General features: G+C 38.7%; 1 long non-coding RNA gene across 1 annotated transcript in view; it reads left to right on the forward strand.

Annotated features, from left to right (window-relative positions):
- Window positions 1–12603, forward strand: part of LOC142599785 (uncharacterized) — a 309523-nt gene extending 296920 nt beyond the window's left edge. The window contains exon 3 of the long non-coding RNA XR_012833254.1: window positions 12546–12603. This is a non-coding gene — a long non-coding RNA (uncharacterized LOC142599785). The remainder of the gene's footprint in view (window positions 1–12545) is intronic.
- Window positions 12604–16833: the final 4230 nt, after the last annotated feature.

Here is a 16833-nt window from a genome sequence, read left to right on the forward strand (position 1 = left end):
TAACAAGGACATTTAGATTCTCAATGATGAACTTATGCTCCATATATGTCTATATTCCATTTTCTTTAAACTCTGAGTCAAAGGGCTTTTCAGAACACTTTTGTTTAAGAATGTATGTATGTCTGAAATCTGCAATGTCTCAATGTTCCTCAGACAGAAATGCCAGGCTGTTAAATTATGCAAGTAAAGTTAAAAAGACTCTGAATGGACACTGCTTGTCTTCAGAAAAGGGAATACTACACAAGAAAATAACTAGTGATTAACAGTGTAAGTGTGATCTTTAAGAGAAAAAATATTTTCCTGTGTTTTTCTCTTTTGACACATATGTCATCACAAAGTCCAATGACTGGTAGCTGTAGTAGTATTTCTTTAAAAGACAAAATTATAACAACAAGAAACTCAATTGATTATCACTGGTGTGTGGAAGGCGTTAGGCCTTTTGCCCTCTGGAGAAAGGTAGATGGTACCACTAATGATATCTGCTCAAAAAGAAGTAATGATATTCTATCCAATCAAATTGTTGCAGTCAAATTACTGTTATTAGGGTTTTTTTCGGTCGATATTACATGTGAAGAATTGTTTCTAATTGCATGCAAATTAGCTAATTTGCAGACGACACCAATTTGTGTGGGAGTGTTGATCTGCTTGGGGGGTAGGAAGGCTCTACAGAGGGATCTGGACAGGCTGTATCGATGAGCCAAGGACAGCTGTGTGAGGTTCAACAAGGCTCAGTGCCAGGTCCTGCACTTGGGTCACAACAACCCCATGCAATGCTGCTACAGGCTTGGGGAAGAGTGGCTGGAAAGCTGCCCAGCAAAAAAGGACCTGGGGGTGTTGGCTGACAGCTGGATGAATATGAGCCAGCAGTGTGCCCAGGTGGTCAAGGCGGCCAACAGCATCCTGGCTTGTATCAGAAATAGTGTGGCCAGGAGGACTAGGGAAGTGATCATCCCTCTGTACTCAGCACTGGTGAGCCGCACCTCGAGTCCTGTGTTCAGTTTTGGGCCCCTCACTACAAGAAGGACATTGAGGTGCTGGAACGTGCCCAAAGAAGGGCAACGAAGGTGGTGAAGGCTCTAGAGAACAGGTCAGGTGAGGAGCAGCTGAGGGAACAGGAGTTGTTTAGTCTGGAGAAAAGGAGGCTGAGGGGAGACCTTATTGGTCTCTACAACTATTTGAAAGGCGGTTGTAGCGAGGTGGGTGTTGGTCTCTTCTCCCAAGTAACAAGTGATAGGTCAAGAGGAAATGGCCTCAAGTTGTGCCAGGGGAGGTTTAGGATATTAGGAAACATTTCTTCACCGAAAGGGTTATCAGTCATTGGAATAGGCTGCCCAGGAAAATGGTTGTGTCATCATTCCTGGCGGTATTTAAAAGACATGTAGATGTGGTGCTTAGGGACATGGTTTAGTGGTTGGACTTGGCAGTGCTAAGTTAATGGTTGGACCGGATGATCTTCAGCATCTTTTTCCAACCTAAATGATTCTATGATTCTAGTGGGTGGGACAAGAGGTGAATGTATTTGACAAATTACCAAATTGTCTGACAAGCTTTGTAACGCTTGAACTGCGATAAATGAACTAGTAAGTTGTGTGTTATTCTCCTATCATGCACCAGTGTTTGGAGGTTCACTAGAAGCTTATTTGTATCACTGATTCCCCAAGGATTAGAGGATATAATTTTGGCAGCAATATTATTTATATCAATGTTCTCTGAAGGTTAATTATTTCTGGAAATGGCAATGATATCATAATTCATTCTGGGCCTGGTTCCACCACTTTTCTTCCTACAGAGCTGAAGCCTGAGAGAAGCCCCAATAAATCAGTGAAGTCACTCATAAATAACATAGTATTCGCCTTAAATGAGAATGGAAAAATCAAGTCCTGTGCTGTCAAAACCCCTTATGAGGTTTTTGATTTCATCCTTACATTTTGTCTACTCATTTAATAGTTGCATTTTCTATTGAAGATTCTACCAAAAAATTCATAGTACAGTCATATGTGATTCTTCATGAATGGTACGAATCAGAAATACTAAAGCTACTTCTTGCCTTTCTTATCAGAAAGAGCAATTTCAGCAGTACAAAGAAAGGCATTGTGAATTATGGTTTTTTTCAGTTTCTTTGAAATGCTTGCATCTTATTCTGTCTCTCTTTAAGAAAATCACATGTCAAAAAAGCAAGGAAAAAGCAACAACTGGCTATTGTGTTTCTATTAACATAGCATCAGCCTTAAGTAGAAGTGAAAAGGGCACAAACAGTTCTGAATGAAACTAGAGAATATGAACAGCAGAAAATCTGCAAGAAGAAATTACTATAAGCCTTATGGGTTGTTGTTTTGGGGTTTTTTTAAAGCTAAATATTTCATATTTGTTTTCCCATTCCTTTAGATTCACCTGAAAGAATTAAGTTGCTGTCTTAATGGTATTATTAAATCCTGATAATCAAATCCATTATCAGGAAGCATTGGGCAACAAGTGCCATTTTTCTGTCTCAACACATCTACTGAAGCCTGTCAGCTGGAAGTCAGGTTAGAATTTTAGGCTTCACTAACTAGTTTTATAGTAATAGTTTCACATGTTGAAAAAGAGAATCTGTATAGAAGAGGAAATAATATATTAGGAAAGTGATTTGCAATGTGAATTCAAACACAGAAAATATCTATTATGTACATATTTTGAATAACATATATATGTGCATATAGGCATATATATCTATTCTTCAATATATACCTAAATAATAATAAAGTTATGACTTCTGTGCTTTGACAGTAGTCTCTGAATCTAACTGTTTATATGCTGATGTAAATTTCCAGCAGACATCTTTATTATATCATTGTTGTTATCCATATCTCTTAAACTTCATCAGAGTCTGGTACTAATGGTTAGTCTTAGTTTTCTCTGGTAAGTCTTCCTGTAAATCACTACACAGAGTCAACTGAGTGGTAAAGCTTCACCATCTCATGAAGCTTTAGTGATTTCAATTTCATTTAATTTTTAGTAGGGCAGATAGGCAGTGAACTTACTTATTTCATTTCCAGTCTTTACAGTTTAACACGACTCTTCCATGTGTGTTTCTACATGAACTAGAAGTTTCTTACCAAAGAGTCCTTTTCATAGCAAAAGAACTTTCATGCTCAGAAATAACAACCATGAGAGAAAGCATTACACCCTGTGATCCACTTACAAGCTCTTTCTCCCAATTTCTCAGGTGAGTTCAGCTACTTTTAACAAAATGCACAATGCTTAATGTCTGTACTGGTGTCAGAAAGTCAGCAGATAAATTGTGAGCTGAAAATTTAAGCAGAAGATCTCTGTGAAATTATATCCCCATAGTACTTCATCAACAGAAAAAAGCAGAAATATCCTTCCTTTTCTGGAAAGTCTACCTTTCTGGATCCTGGATAAACAATATCTGCATTTAAGAAATTCTGTTTCTATTCTCCCTCCAAACTTACATTGACATAGGAGAATGTAGAACTGCCTCTAACCCTCAGGACATAAGTTTTATAGGAACAATAAGTGCTAAGAATCCAAACTGAGTGAGAGGAACTCTTCTTAGGAGTGACATATTTTCATCAAATGGCACATGTGCTTCTGATACAACCATATCCATTGTGATAGCAACCAAAACAAACAGGTGAAAGTCCTATAGGTAGTACTAAAGGAAGAACAAGCATAACTTGCTCAGTAAGTTAAAGAGCTTTGAATGAAGTCCTCAGTCAACATCTCAGTTTAAGATTGCACAGTCCATTACTTGAAACTAAGAAAGCTTTTTGGCTATAGAGATCACCAGAACTTGAAAAAATCATGAACTTTAAATTTAAATGTCAAACTCAAATGCCTACCACGTAGACACTGAGGACTGGGAAATCATCCTATGTGCCCATCGCAGTCAATGGAAAGCGGCAGACATTTCTACGACAAACATAACTTCTGTTAGCAACTTAATTCTGTTATTTCAGCATTGATGTCAGGTACCATTTGATATTTTTTACATCCATAGAGTGCATTTAATGCCATTAGAAACCTCTGCAGAAGTAAATGTATTATCTTGAGGTATCTCTATGAGGATGAGATTAACTAAATCTTGCTATAGCATTTCTTCTTGGGGTCTGTAAAGGGAGTCTGTGGTGAGTAGCTCAAGTAAAGATGTTCACCAACAAGGTGTCTACATCTAATTGGTGAATTACATCCAGGTAGAAGATAGTGATTACTATTAAGTGAATGCATAAAATGAAAAGTAACTGAGAGAAGGACACATACAAATCTGGAGGTGGAATAAGTCTGAGTGTAAAAGAAAAATGTTTAGGTGTTGTGGTGGGTTGACCCTGTCTGAGGGCCAGGTGCCCATCAGAGCCGCTCTATCACTCCCCTCTTTCGTTAGACAGGGGAGAAAAAGTACAACGAAAAAAACTTATGGGTCGAGATAAGGACAGGGAGAGATCATTCTTTAATTATCGTCATGAGCAAACCAGACTGAACTTAGAGAGGGAATTAATCTAATTTATTACTAAGCAAAACAGAGTAGAGGAATGAGAAATAAAACCAAATCTTAAAACACCTCCCCCCACCCCTCCCATCTTCCCGGGCTGAACTTCACTCCCGGCTTCAACCTCCTCCCCCCTCAGCGGCACAGGGGGACAGGGAGTGGGGGTTACGGTCAGTTCATCACGTGGTGTTTCTGCCGCTTCTTCATCCTCAGGGGGAGGACTCCTCTCATCGTTCCTCTGCTCCAGCGTGGGGTCCCTCTCACGGGAGACAGTCCATCACGACCTTCTCCAACGTGAGTCCTTCCCACGGGCTACAGCCCTTCATGAACTGCTCCAGCGTGGGTCTCTCCCATGGGGTGCAGACCTTCAGGAGCAAACTGCTCCAGCGTGGGTCCCCCACGGGGTCACAAGTCCTGCCAGCAAACCTGCTCTGGCGTGGGCTCCTCTCTGCACGGGTCCACAGGTCCTACCTGGAGCTTACTCCACCGTGGGTTTCCCACGGGGTCACAGCCTCCTTCAGGTGTCTCCACCTGCTCCGGCGTGGGGTCCTCCACGGGCTGCAGGTGGAATCTCTACACCCCCTCATCCTCCCTCCATGGGCTGCAGGGGGACAGCCTGCTTCACCATGGTCTTCACCACAGGCTGCAGGGGGATCTCTGCTCTGGTGCCTGGAGCACCTCCTGCCCCTCCTTCTGCACTGACCTTGGTGTCTGCAGAGTTTCTTACATCTTCTCACTCCTCTCTCTGGCTGCAAAAGCGCTCTCCCTAACTGTTTTTTCTGTTTCTTAAATATGTTATCACAGAGGCGCTGATTGGCTTGGCCTTGGCCAGCGGCGGGTCCATCTTGGAGCTGGCTGGCATTGGCTCTGTCAGACACAGGGGAAGCTTCTAGCAGCTTCTCACAGAAGCCACCCCTGTAGCCCCCCCACTACCAAAACCTTGCCACACAAAACCAACACAGGTGTCTATAGGTTTGTTAGGTATCTAAGCTCCCTATATAGTTGATGAACATCTAGTTAATGAAGTAAGTGCAGTCCAGACAGTCAACTGAATTATTTCGTTCACTTCGAAGTACACACCTAAAACATTACTCAGTTCCCTAAATATCTGCACATCAAGATGTTTAAGTGTCATTCTAGACATCTTCATAGGTCTGAAAGATATAACGCAGGTCTTACAGGAGACTGTCATGCTTCTGGAGCTGGAGTTGAAGGTCAGAAAGTATATCCGTCCCATCTAAATTCTAACGCTAAATACTTACATTTACATAAGTGCATTCTGGCTATAGCTGACTATACTGGCAGGTATAGAATTCTGTTGGGGCGGACTGTTACTCCAAGATAGTTGTAATTCACCACATAATTCTTTGCAAATTTAACTCATATATGTCTATATGGCACTACAAGAATGTGATGAAACATTATGGAGCCCTGTAAAATACATTCACGAAGTGAATAGCATGCTAAATTGGGGTCTGTAATTGTAACTTTTATGTTGGTGTCTGTACATATACCAGAAATTATTAAAGAAGGTGTTGGCTGATAAATTTCAAAAATATACAACTTAATTCATCAATTAGTAAAGCCCAAAATATGTGTTCTAAAGACTCCACATATCTTGATTTTGTTCTTGGTATCAGCTGTTGGCAACAATTGGCATTAACATGACTGTTTGCGATAAAATACTATTTTTATTCTTCATATGTTCCCTCTTTATTACTTTCATCTTCTCAAGCATTTCCACAATGTATATGCAGCCTAGCTTCTAAATTTCATGTTTAATAGCTAAGGCTTTTAGAAATATGGTGACATCAGAAGATAAAACTAATGATGGTAAATACTTCAAAGTTTCATTAAAACTTGAATTACAAATTAAAGCAAGAAAACTTTATTATTTTTAACAACAACAACAAAACACCAACACCAACACCACAACAGTAGTAGTAGTAGTAGTAGTATATAATGATACCCTGAATCTGTTCTTGAGCTTGATGACATAATAAAGGCTGAAAAACATCCTTCTGATGTTCTTGAAGGCCAGGTCTTTGCACCTGTCTTTTTTGCTGTGAATTAATTGAACAAACTGCTGGTCCTTGACTAGCTTTATCATTCATTCTTGTTGCCTGTTTCATCTGGAAATTACTTTTAGCTGTGCATGCACTTAATGAATAATCAATATCCCTATCCCTTCAGTAATTTTATCCTTTTAGGCAAGGATATGAGCTTGTAGGGATCCATCCTCCCTGTTTTCCAGCCACTCACTTTTCATACTTAATAGCCTACATTAACATACATTAAATTATAAGCAACTAAATAAAACATTTACACTTTTTGCACAGACAGTAAAACAAAGTTTTAAAATAATCTTTTATTGCATTGTAATAGCACTACAAATAACATTAATATGAATATTCTTTTGATTTAAATGCAGTTTATATCTCTTGGTCTGATTACTTTGGTTGTAAACAAACTAAAACATGCAAAATGGTTTACTACCTTTTATCTACAGACTTATGAGTGACCCAGCAAGTGATGACAAGTAATTTTCATGCAAGAATTATAAATTGCATAGAGACATAGCATGATTCTAACATAATCAACTGGCTTTTGTTGGCACAGTAGGTACACCTTTTTGTTATTTTTATTTAGCATTATATTTTTTTATTTGTTTTTTTTTGTGTTGTGGGGGTTTTTATTTTGGTTTGGTTTTTAATGTATTTGTGATAAAACCAGCAGGTCTTTTTGCTGGGTTATAATTAAAATGCTCAAAGTCTGAAACTTAAGATCTTATAAACACTCGAACACAATTTCTGTTAATTTTAGTGGGTTTCTGCTTCTTGGAGAGTCTGTTGACAGCTATCAGTGAAGTAGATGAAGAGTGTTACTTATTTTCATTTGGTGATTATCTCAGCTGACACATCTTGTCTTCTCAGGCATGGCCAAGAGTCAAAGAAAACATAGGTCAAAATGCCCTTTTTCTTATTCGGCTAATCCTTGTCTGTGCTGGGTTGAGCTTCTTAAGTCATTGTATTAGAGACTTTGACATAGAATGGACATTTCAAGAAAAATACCCTACTGCAAGGGTTGGAAGGGAAAAAAATGTTGAGATGTTACTTGAAAGTGTATAGAGTTCAATCTTACAATGGCATGCTTGCAAATTATGTCAACCTCATATCAGCTATTATCATCTTGATTTCCCTGACTTTGTGAAAGACATTAGGCAGACGCAATAATGTGGTTAAAACCAAAAAGAGTCAGCTGTCCACATCCATCACCGTGCACTGTGTCTGACGAAATCTGTCAGTCTGCCTGCTGCGGGACCTTGGGAGTTCTGCCGACAAATAGTAACATAAAGACAAATAGTACAATAAAGAAAAAGAAATGCATGTTTGTGACTTCAGGAGCTGTAGCTGGTTTATGAAGTAAAGCAATCTTGTCTGATAGCACACATATTTGTTTAAAGAAAGGGAGTATAAAAAACCATATAAAATTGCCAACTGTTTTAAGATGGAGGGGAAAGGGAAGAACTGTCCAAAGCCCTGTTTACTAGAAGAAAATGTTTGTAAGGCTGATTCCAGCCTGTTGCAAGAGAGCTAATTTGTGTGACATTGCTTTTAACTTAGGTCAGTTGCATCCATAGTACAGCTTCTTTTCTTTCCTACTGAAAGAATTCAACTTCAGGTATCAAGTAACTGTAGACAGAGAACAAATTGTTATCCAGAGATGATGTTAGGTTTGTTAAATTGAAAAAATACTGTTTGTGATGCCATATATTCACAAAACTCTTCAGTGAGGATGGAATTAATTTCACTTCTTTTTACACGTCTAACCTTGCACTGGTTGTCCAAACTAGCCATAATAGATAAGGTAGGTCTAGCTATGAAGTCACTGAGGCTGAACAAATGTAGTCATCTACTATAGGAGGTGATGAATTGCACTGTGGCCTGAACTTTACTAGCTGTATTAACAGACTGTGCTCCCTATAGAGCAATTGTAGTGAATATTCAGGGATACCTCACCACATCATAGTGTAGGTCCTGTTTAGGTAGAATTTCTGATGTATCTCTTCTCTGTTAGTTGTTGCGTCTTGATGGTCCATACCTTTTAGAAAATAATTTTTCAGATTTACCATATGTCACTAAATTATGCATTTTTACTTTCAGAGAAAACTGGTCATGATGTCAAAAGCATGCAGATGCACTGAGGAGAAGTATTGTTATAAAAAGTACAAGGAAAATAGCTAGTTTCTAAGAAGTAATTATGTCAGAATTCCATGATAGTGCTAATTTCTCACCAATTTTCATACCAAAGTCAGAAAAGAACACTGCTAACCGATACTTTGCGTAATCAAGGACAGAAATAGACACGTGTATGCTTGTCCTCTTGAAACTTCCAGTTGGATGCATATGAGAGGTCTTTCCCTGTGTTCCGATCTTGAGTGTTATAGCCAGCATTTAAACATCTCTGTGTAACTGTCTGTGTCCTTTTAGACAGAGAAACCTTTTGTACTGGTGAAGTCTTTAGAGGATTGAATACTTTGGGCCATGAGTTTACATATGATTCTAACAACAGAATGATATAACCTGTAGTAAACTCGGAGGACATGGACAGTCAGATAAACCTGGTAATTTAATCTATAGTTATTGCTCTAGAAAAGGTTCAACTGAAATTGCTCTTCTGGGAACAGCAATTTTTTTTTTTTTCCTGATGTATACATAGAAGACATACTGTATAAACTCTTGTCATGGCCATTTAATTGAAAATAAAATAAGAAGTTCTTCAGAACCTACCCTCTCCATCAGACACAGACTTTTCTAAAAATTAAGAAAAAGGGAGAACCACTTCATTTTACCTCTTTATTTAACTGGGCAAGACAAGTCCTTGGACTTGCTCTCAGCTTTCAGCAGTCTCGGTCTCACAATGAATTATTCTAAATGTGTTCATGTATAAAAGCATAGTCATGCTTTTGATTCATAAATTCGAGTTCTCTAACTGCCCCACTTCAGTAGTACTGGGACACCTTCTACCAAGACAATTGACAGGTATCACACCTCCAACTTCCCACAGAAACATCCATATACATATGCATCCATAAATGCATAGCTATAGAATGAATAAAACATTTTTTAATAAGAGCTAATGGAATGAATAATTAAATTTTAACTGTTAATAGAAAATAATTAAACAAAAGTTAAAGTCTGGTTTAACATTTCCTACTCTACAAGGCTGTGGAACATGTACCAACACATTGGTGGATTACTTCAGGAGGGCAGAGGGGCATCAAAAGGGGAGGGGGATGGAATGAACAAGTTGGAACATGCCCAAGGGCCATAGACCCCTCTGGAGACATCCACCAAGGGGCCCGTGGTGCAAATCCTGTGTCGTGGTTTTGCCCCAGCCAACAGCTGAGCACCATGCAGTCACTTGCTCACCCCTTCCCCCTCAAGGGGATGGGGAAGAGAATGGAAAAAAACCTCGTGGGTTGAGATAAAGACAGTTTAATAGGATAACAAAGGAAGAGAAAAATAATCATAATAGTAACAACAACAACAACAACAACAACAATAATAATAATAATAATAATGTGATGCACAAATGCAATTGCTCACCACATGTAGAACCCCTACTCCCCCGATGTCCAGTCTCTTTCTGAGCAGCAATCCCACCTCCCGGCTGGCTTCCCCAGTTATATATCTGGAGTATGACGCTCTATGGTAGGGAATATCCCTTTGGCCAGTCTGGGTCAGCTGTCCTGGCTGTGCTCTCCCAGCTTCTTGTGCACCTGGCAGGGCTTGAGAAACTGAAAAGTGCTTGGCGTAGTGTAGGCACTACAACTGCCTAGCAACAACTAAAACCATCAGTGTGTTATCAACATTATTCTCATACTCAATCCAAAACACAGCACTATACCAGCTACCAGAATGAAAATTAACTCTGTCTCAGCTGAAACCAGGACAGGGACACAGACTGCAGTCCTGTGTTCTCAGAGATAACAGCTTTTGCAGAAAGAGCAACTGGATCAGTTAGAGCAATGGGGTGTTGCAAAGATAAAAGGCCATGATTATTGTCAGGCACAGAGAAGCTGCAGCAGGATGATGATGATAAAAAGGCCAGTGGAGCTTTTCATTCTGGGGTCTTGGTTTACAGGCTGGCAAAACAGAAAAAAAAAAGTGTTAGAACAAAGGCTGCTAATTAGGAAAATTAGACTAATCTGCATCACTTCAAGCATCTTGTTGGTAAAGGGTTATGGGGAACACAAGGGCCCTTAAATACAAACTGCTTTTCTGAACCTGGTGAACTAGTGAATATGTTTCCCATTAGGGTAGAAGATGACACCTTGGAAGGGACTTCCCTGTTACTGCAGCCTTCTGCAGAGCAAGAGACTGTTGAACACAATGAGAATGTTTCCCAGGAGGTGTCCACCTGCTGCACTTCTGAGTCCTGATGACTACTTTGAAAGCCCAGTTTCCCCCCCCACCCTTGAATGTAGCAGAGGTAGTGAAGGAGACCACCCCATGGCTTCCATTGAGCATATTCAGCAATAGCAATGGCCAGTCCAGAGGTCTGGGTCTAGGAGAAATATAGAAGAGACAGATCTGTTAGTCTGGGATCAGGTAGCATTGTATGAAGCTTATGAAACATTTGTTCAGGGTGTAGAGCAAATTTGTAATCATTTACACCAGCTGTTTAAACTTCGTGATTATGCTCAGCTCCATCTTGAAGCCGTCAGCATGTGACTTTGTATTCCTTCACTATTAATTGAAATAATATGAATGTTGCAAAATTTTTTTTGCTGCATCAGTACTCTTCTACAAAGTAAGAGCAAGCTGTGTTTCTGATTTACTATCAATATTGTAAAAGCCATTGGGGGTGCGTTACACAGATCCTGAGGTCTATCCCCCACTCCAAAATCATAGACAAAAAGTGATGTGATTCAACTGATGTAAATAACAGCAACAACCTCTGTTTTGCTGGCAGTCACAGAACTTGCAGCAGAGTGGGGTCTGACAAATGCAAAATTGTTAAGCAGAGCAAAAGAGCTACATGACGAACTGAGATGGTCTGTGCATGGGAAAGTCGCACTGAGTGGCAACCCTTTGTCTGAGTATCTTCTACATGTTAATATACACATCATCCTCCTATCTGAAGGGAAAAGGTTTTGGAGGGATTTTTAAGCCAACAACAGTTTTAGATATCCTGAGACTCTTTTCCTTCTTGTACTGATGAACATTATTGTGAAGTTAAGGATATCAGCAATGTTTTTAAGGTGAGAAACTTTTGTGAGCTTTGTTATATACTGTTTAAATATGGTCATAGCTTCATCAACAAAACAATATCCTCCTGGACGGCCCAAAGTTATTTCTGAGAGTTTTGCTACCCTGATGGCCTCTCCCTCTGGCAGATTCAAAGCAAAGGTATATCTGCCCCATGGGCCCTTTTTCCCTGTGCTTCCTGTGATAGTAAATGGCAAGCTATTGTTTCCCTTGTGCCGCTCTTGTGCTGAAACCTGCCAGGCCCTCTGCACCCACAGTGATGAAGAAAGACCCCTCATAGGTACCTGGAGGAGAGCAGCAGATTCTTTGATTTTAAACACTTCTCCATACAGAGTTTTCCAAATGCTTGTACAGTTTAAAAGGTTCATGTTCACAGGCTTGGCTCTGACAGTTCTGTGGAAATTGTGGTTGTAGCTCTTTATAAACTCCAACAACACATCAAAATTGTGTGGTGTTGTATTGGTTTTGGTTCGGATAGGGTTATTGTTCACAGTAGCTTGCATAGTGATATGTTTTGGATTTGTGACCAAAACGGTGTTGATAACACAGGGATATTTTCATTACTGCTGAGCAGTGCTGACACAGAGCCAAGGCCTTTTCTGCTTCTCACACCACCCCACCAGCCAGCAGGCTGGGGGTGCACAAGGAGCTGGGAGGGGACACAGCTGGGACAGCTGACCCCAACTGACCAAAGGGATATTCCATATCATATGATGTCATGCTCAGCATATAAGGGGGTGGGGGAAGGGGTAGACGTTTGGAGTGATGACATTTGTCTTCCCAAGTAACCGTTACGTGTGATGGAGCCCTGCTTTCCTGGAGATGGCTGAACACCTGCCTGCCATGGGAAGTGGTGAATTAATTCCTTGTTTTACTTTTCTTTCACACACAGCTTTTGCTTTACCTATTAAACTGTCTTTTACCTCAAGCCATGAGTTTTCTCACTTCTACTCTTCCAATTCTCTCCGCCATCGCACTGTGGGGGTGTGAGTGAACAGCTCTGCGGGGTTTAGCTGCCTACCTAGGCTAAACCACAACAGCTGTAAAGTATCTCCACAACTCAGTTCTAATTGTCCTGTTTAAATGCTCTGTGACAGAGGTTTTAACTTAATTATTAGCCACAAAATGGTGAACATTGTACTGCTTTAACAATTTCTGAGACTTCTGCCCCCTGGTAAAAGTTGCTTTAAAAGTAGAAGCTCTTTTAGAACATGTTTTACCTTTTAGACTAATGGCCCAGGAATGCTTGGATAATACGGCGATCACCGTTAAGATGTACTTAATATTGTCATTGTATTTGGAGTGCTGTTGCACATCAGCCAAGTCTGTCTGCCATTGTGCATCCATGTTTTCTACAATCACCTTGTTTCTTTTGAAGTATTTTCTTACAGCCTTGTGTAAAATCCTGGATTGCAAGCCAGGTTGACATTTGGCTTCAGTTCAGATCAGCAATTTGCCTTTTAGCAGCTTCAGAAGGGGATTTATGCCCCCCAAAGCTTCCCACCTTTATATTTTAGGGGTTTTTTTGTTTGTTTGTTTGTTTGTTTTTATCTGATGTGTAGTCACCATCCCCTTACTCCAATTATCTTTCAGTCTTATGTTCAATACCTATTTTCTAACATTTTAATTGGAAAAAAGTCTGCTCTTCCTTTTTGGCAGTCTTCCTTATTCACATGTTATGTCAACAGCCAACTATAAACTTCACAATAAAATCTGAATTTGTCCAAAGTTCAAGGCCAGTCAAATCCAAAATCTGGGGGTTGTATTAAAGTTCTAAGAAAATTTATGATATGAAAAATAAAATCTGAATATTGTTCCTGAAGAAATTCCAGAGAATTTTGTGACTGACAGCACCAAAGTTGTTTAGAGACAAATTCCGAAGTGATATAAATTTCTGTAGTCATGAATGTAATAATTATGTTCTCAGCAAAGATTATGGTCCTGTGGTTTTAGAAGAATATAATTCTTCAAACATATAAGGCTTTGCCTGCAAGAAAAAGTTAAATGAAAATTGGGAATGTCCAATTCATAGTAACAAAGGCTGATGTTCCTTTCAGTGGCTGGTCCTGGAATGTACAAAATGTATATTGCTGCTTTGTTTCACTTACTATACTTCTTTCCAACCATAATATTGAATTCAGAGCATTGTTTAAGTTTGTGTTTCAAGATGTTTAAGAAAAAATGGAGTAAAATCACATATCAATAAATAAAAAGAGAATTTATTTAGCTTAATGGTAATGAAAACTGTAATAATATAAATGTAATATACTTTTCTGCATCCTTCTTGTGTATGAGTGGGTATATGTGTGTGTGCATACTTGTATTAATACAACATACGCATATATAGATATGTGTATCTATGTTTTTATGCACACATTGTGAATGTGTATTTGTATGAATGTATATGTATGTCTACACACATAGTTGTATGATGTCTTCTGTCTTCTGTTTTTCATATGCAGGAACAGCTTATGAATATTGAATTATCTCTTTGAAAGTAAAAGAAGATTATTTAGCTATGAATTAATCTTTTGATGTGTTCATACTGCAAAATTACCAGGAAAAGCACTGGCAAATATTCAAGAACTGATAGTTTAACATTTGCATGTAATTCCCTTCATAAATTTACAGGAAATGCTTAAGACAAAACTCTGATGTGAATAATAAATAACTCTGTAAGATGCCTGGATAACTAAGTAGAAGGATCAAATATAATGATATCAGAAATACTTTCAGACAATTTGACTTATTTTTGTTAAAAAATGTTGAAAAAAAATTGCACTTCAGTTGGTTGGTGGTTGCAAGACCAGAAAATAGGGTATTTATGCCTACCACATTTAGCTTTCAATGACAATGCAAGTTCATAATCTGTATTCATGGAGCACTAAGTATACTTTCTCCCTTCCTCCTTCTTTGGCATGTTAATCAGTTTCCATAAAATAGAAACGTGGCCAGAAACTTAAATTTGAGGTCTCATACAGGTTCACTTCTTCAAAGGAAAACTCTGAATACACATGACAATTGTGTATGGTTAGAAATATAAAATAAATTCTGAGATTAGATATGGTATGTGCTTCCAGACAAATAAGAGAGATCTAAAGTCTTATAGAAAAGATAAAAAAGTGAATAAACCATACAGCCTGAAATCTAAGCAGTGAAGTGATTACAGTAGACCATAACATAATTTTAGTTTTTAGCTATGGGTGATGGCCAAGTATTTTCATTTTTCTAACTAACACATAACATATTTGCTGATGACATAGCAGAAATAGCCTCTGGAGAGGACTTGGAGAAAAGACAATGACTCTAAAGGGCATGCCACAAAAGCATGCTGCAGTGACTGTAGACAGTGTACTTGACTTGGCTGTCCTTATCCACCAGTCCTAAGAGCTTGGCAGGGATAAGTGGCCCTGAACTGGAGGGAATGGTGCATTAATCATAGTCCCAGTGGCTGAAAAAGGCACTGCTGTCTTGCTATCTTGCTTGTGACTATGCTGGAAAAATCTTCAGAAAAAGTATACCATAATATTAAAAAAAAAAAAAAAAAAGAAATATAGTGGGCTTAGGGAGTAATGTGGGAATTTTCATGAAATGTTTTTAAAAGAAAAGGGACATCAGACTGGAAAATTGCTATAATTTCATTTTTAGAACACCTATTTCTCTTACTACTTTTCATCAGTGTGCAGAAGGATTTTAGAAATGAACGGTTCAGTGATAATCTATTTAAGATCATTGAATGTTACTAGAGTGCTCTACTTCCAGAAGGCACGTTATTCGCTAATAAACTTAGGTGACTGATGTGGAAGAGGTTCTGAGAGCAATCATCTCATTAGTTCTACTGGCAATAACATGTAAGTTTATCATTTGCTCTTATTGACAGAAAACTTCAGAGCAGAAGGAAAATAATCCATGGAGAAACTTTACTTGGCTTCAACATTAATAGCCACAAGATTAATTAATTTTCATAATTTTGGGTGCTTTTCATAATAATTTGAAAGGTAATTTATAACAAATCAAAACCAGTTTCTGTGAGCCAATGTCCCTAACTTTAGGCGTCCTTCTTGTGTCTAAAAGATTAGATGCCTGCAGCAGTACTTTATTCTCTGTATAGCCAATAAAAACAGGCTGACATAGGGAAATTCTCTCAAACTAAGTTAGGTGTGACCCTTGACAGGTATCTGCTGCACTTCACAACTGAACAGGAACCACAAACTATGCAGTACTAAGTAAAATAGGGCAAGGATTAATTCCTTTTGAAGAGGCCAAGAGAAACAAGCTATCATTGCTTTTGCCTGTTTTCCCCTAGAGGAAGCTGTCTTTACCAGTGCTACGTCATTTGGCATCTTCTCTGGTCAGGTAGTGTTCCTGTTCCCCATTTATCATTTTGTGTGGGTTTTTTTCAGCTTGGAGAGTCTGAAATAACTTAGAATTTTAGTGCAATTTATTACTATGTTGGCCTTATGCCATGAGGTTCTTCAAATGAAATAATCCTAGGACATTCCCTGAATATTGTTCTGGAGAAAGCTGGTTGGAGCTGTTCAAAACAGAGTCAGACTTGAGCTAACAGCTAAGATCAGGCACTCAGGTGAATTTCTCTTCCTGGCCCTCTTTCATTAGGAGTACACCTAATAGTATGCACTTTCTTGCTACATTTTTTTCTCTGTACAAGTAAGTACACAGATAGAAATTCAGTGTTTAAATCAGCTGGAGTGGATCCGACCTCCTAAATTTAGAAGTGAAATCCCTGAACTGATCCCTGTTAGATACAATTAAAGATACAATTTTCTAAAATTTTCAAGTATTTGTGAATATAGATTTTAAACAGAGCTGTGCGATATATTTAAATTCCATTTTGTTGTCTTGTGCTGAGCTTTGCTTGTGGCAAACTGCAGAATTTAATTTAGTGGCAAAATAATCTAACAATCCATTTGGGGAATAAACATGGCTTAGGATAGACTATGACATTGATGTAAATGTCCCTTAGAAGGGATAGCGAACAGCTGCATAATCACAAAAGAAATAATTGGAGGAGTGCACTACACACATACTATTTGCTGGGATTGATTTAGAGCT

Source organism: Balearica regulorum, chromosome 1, assembly GCF_011004875.1.
Source record: "Balearica regulorum gibbericeps isolate bBalReg1 chromosome 1, bBalReg1.pri, whole genome shotgun sequence".
NCBI lineage: Eukaryota > Metazoa > Chordata > Aves > Gruiformes > Gruidae > Balearica > Balearica regulorum.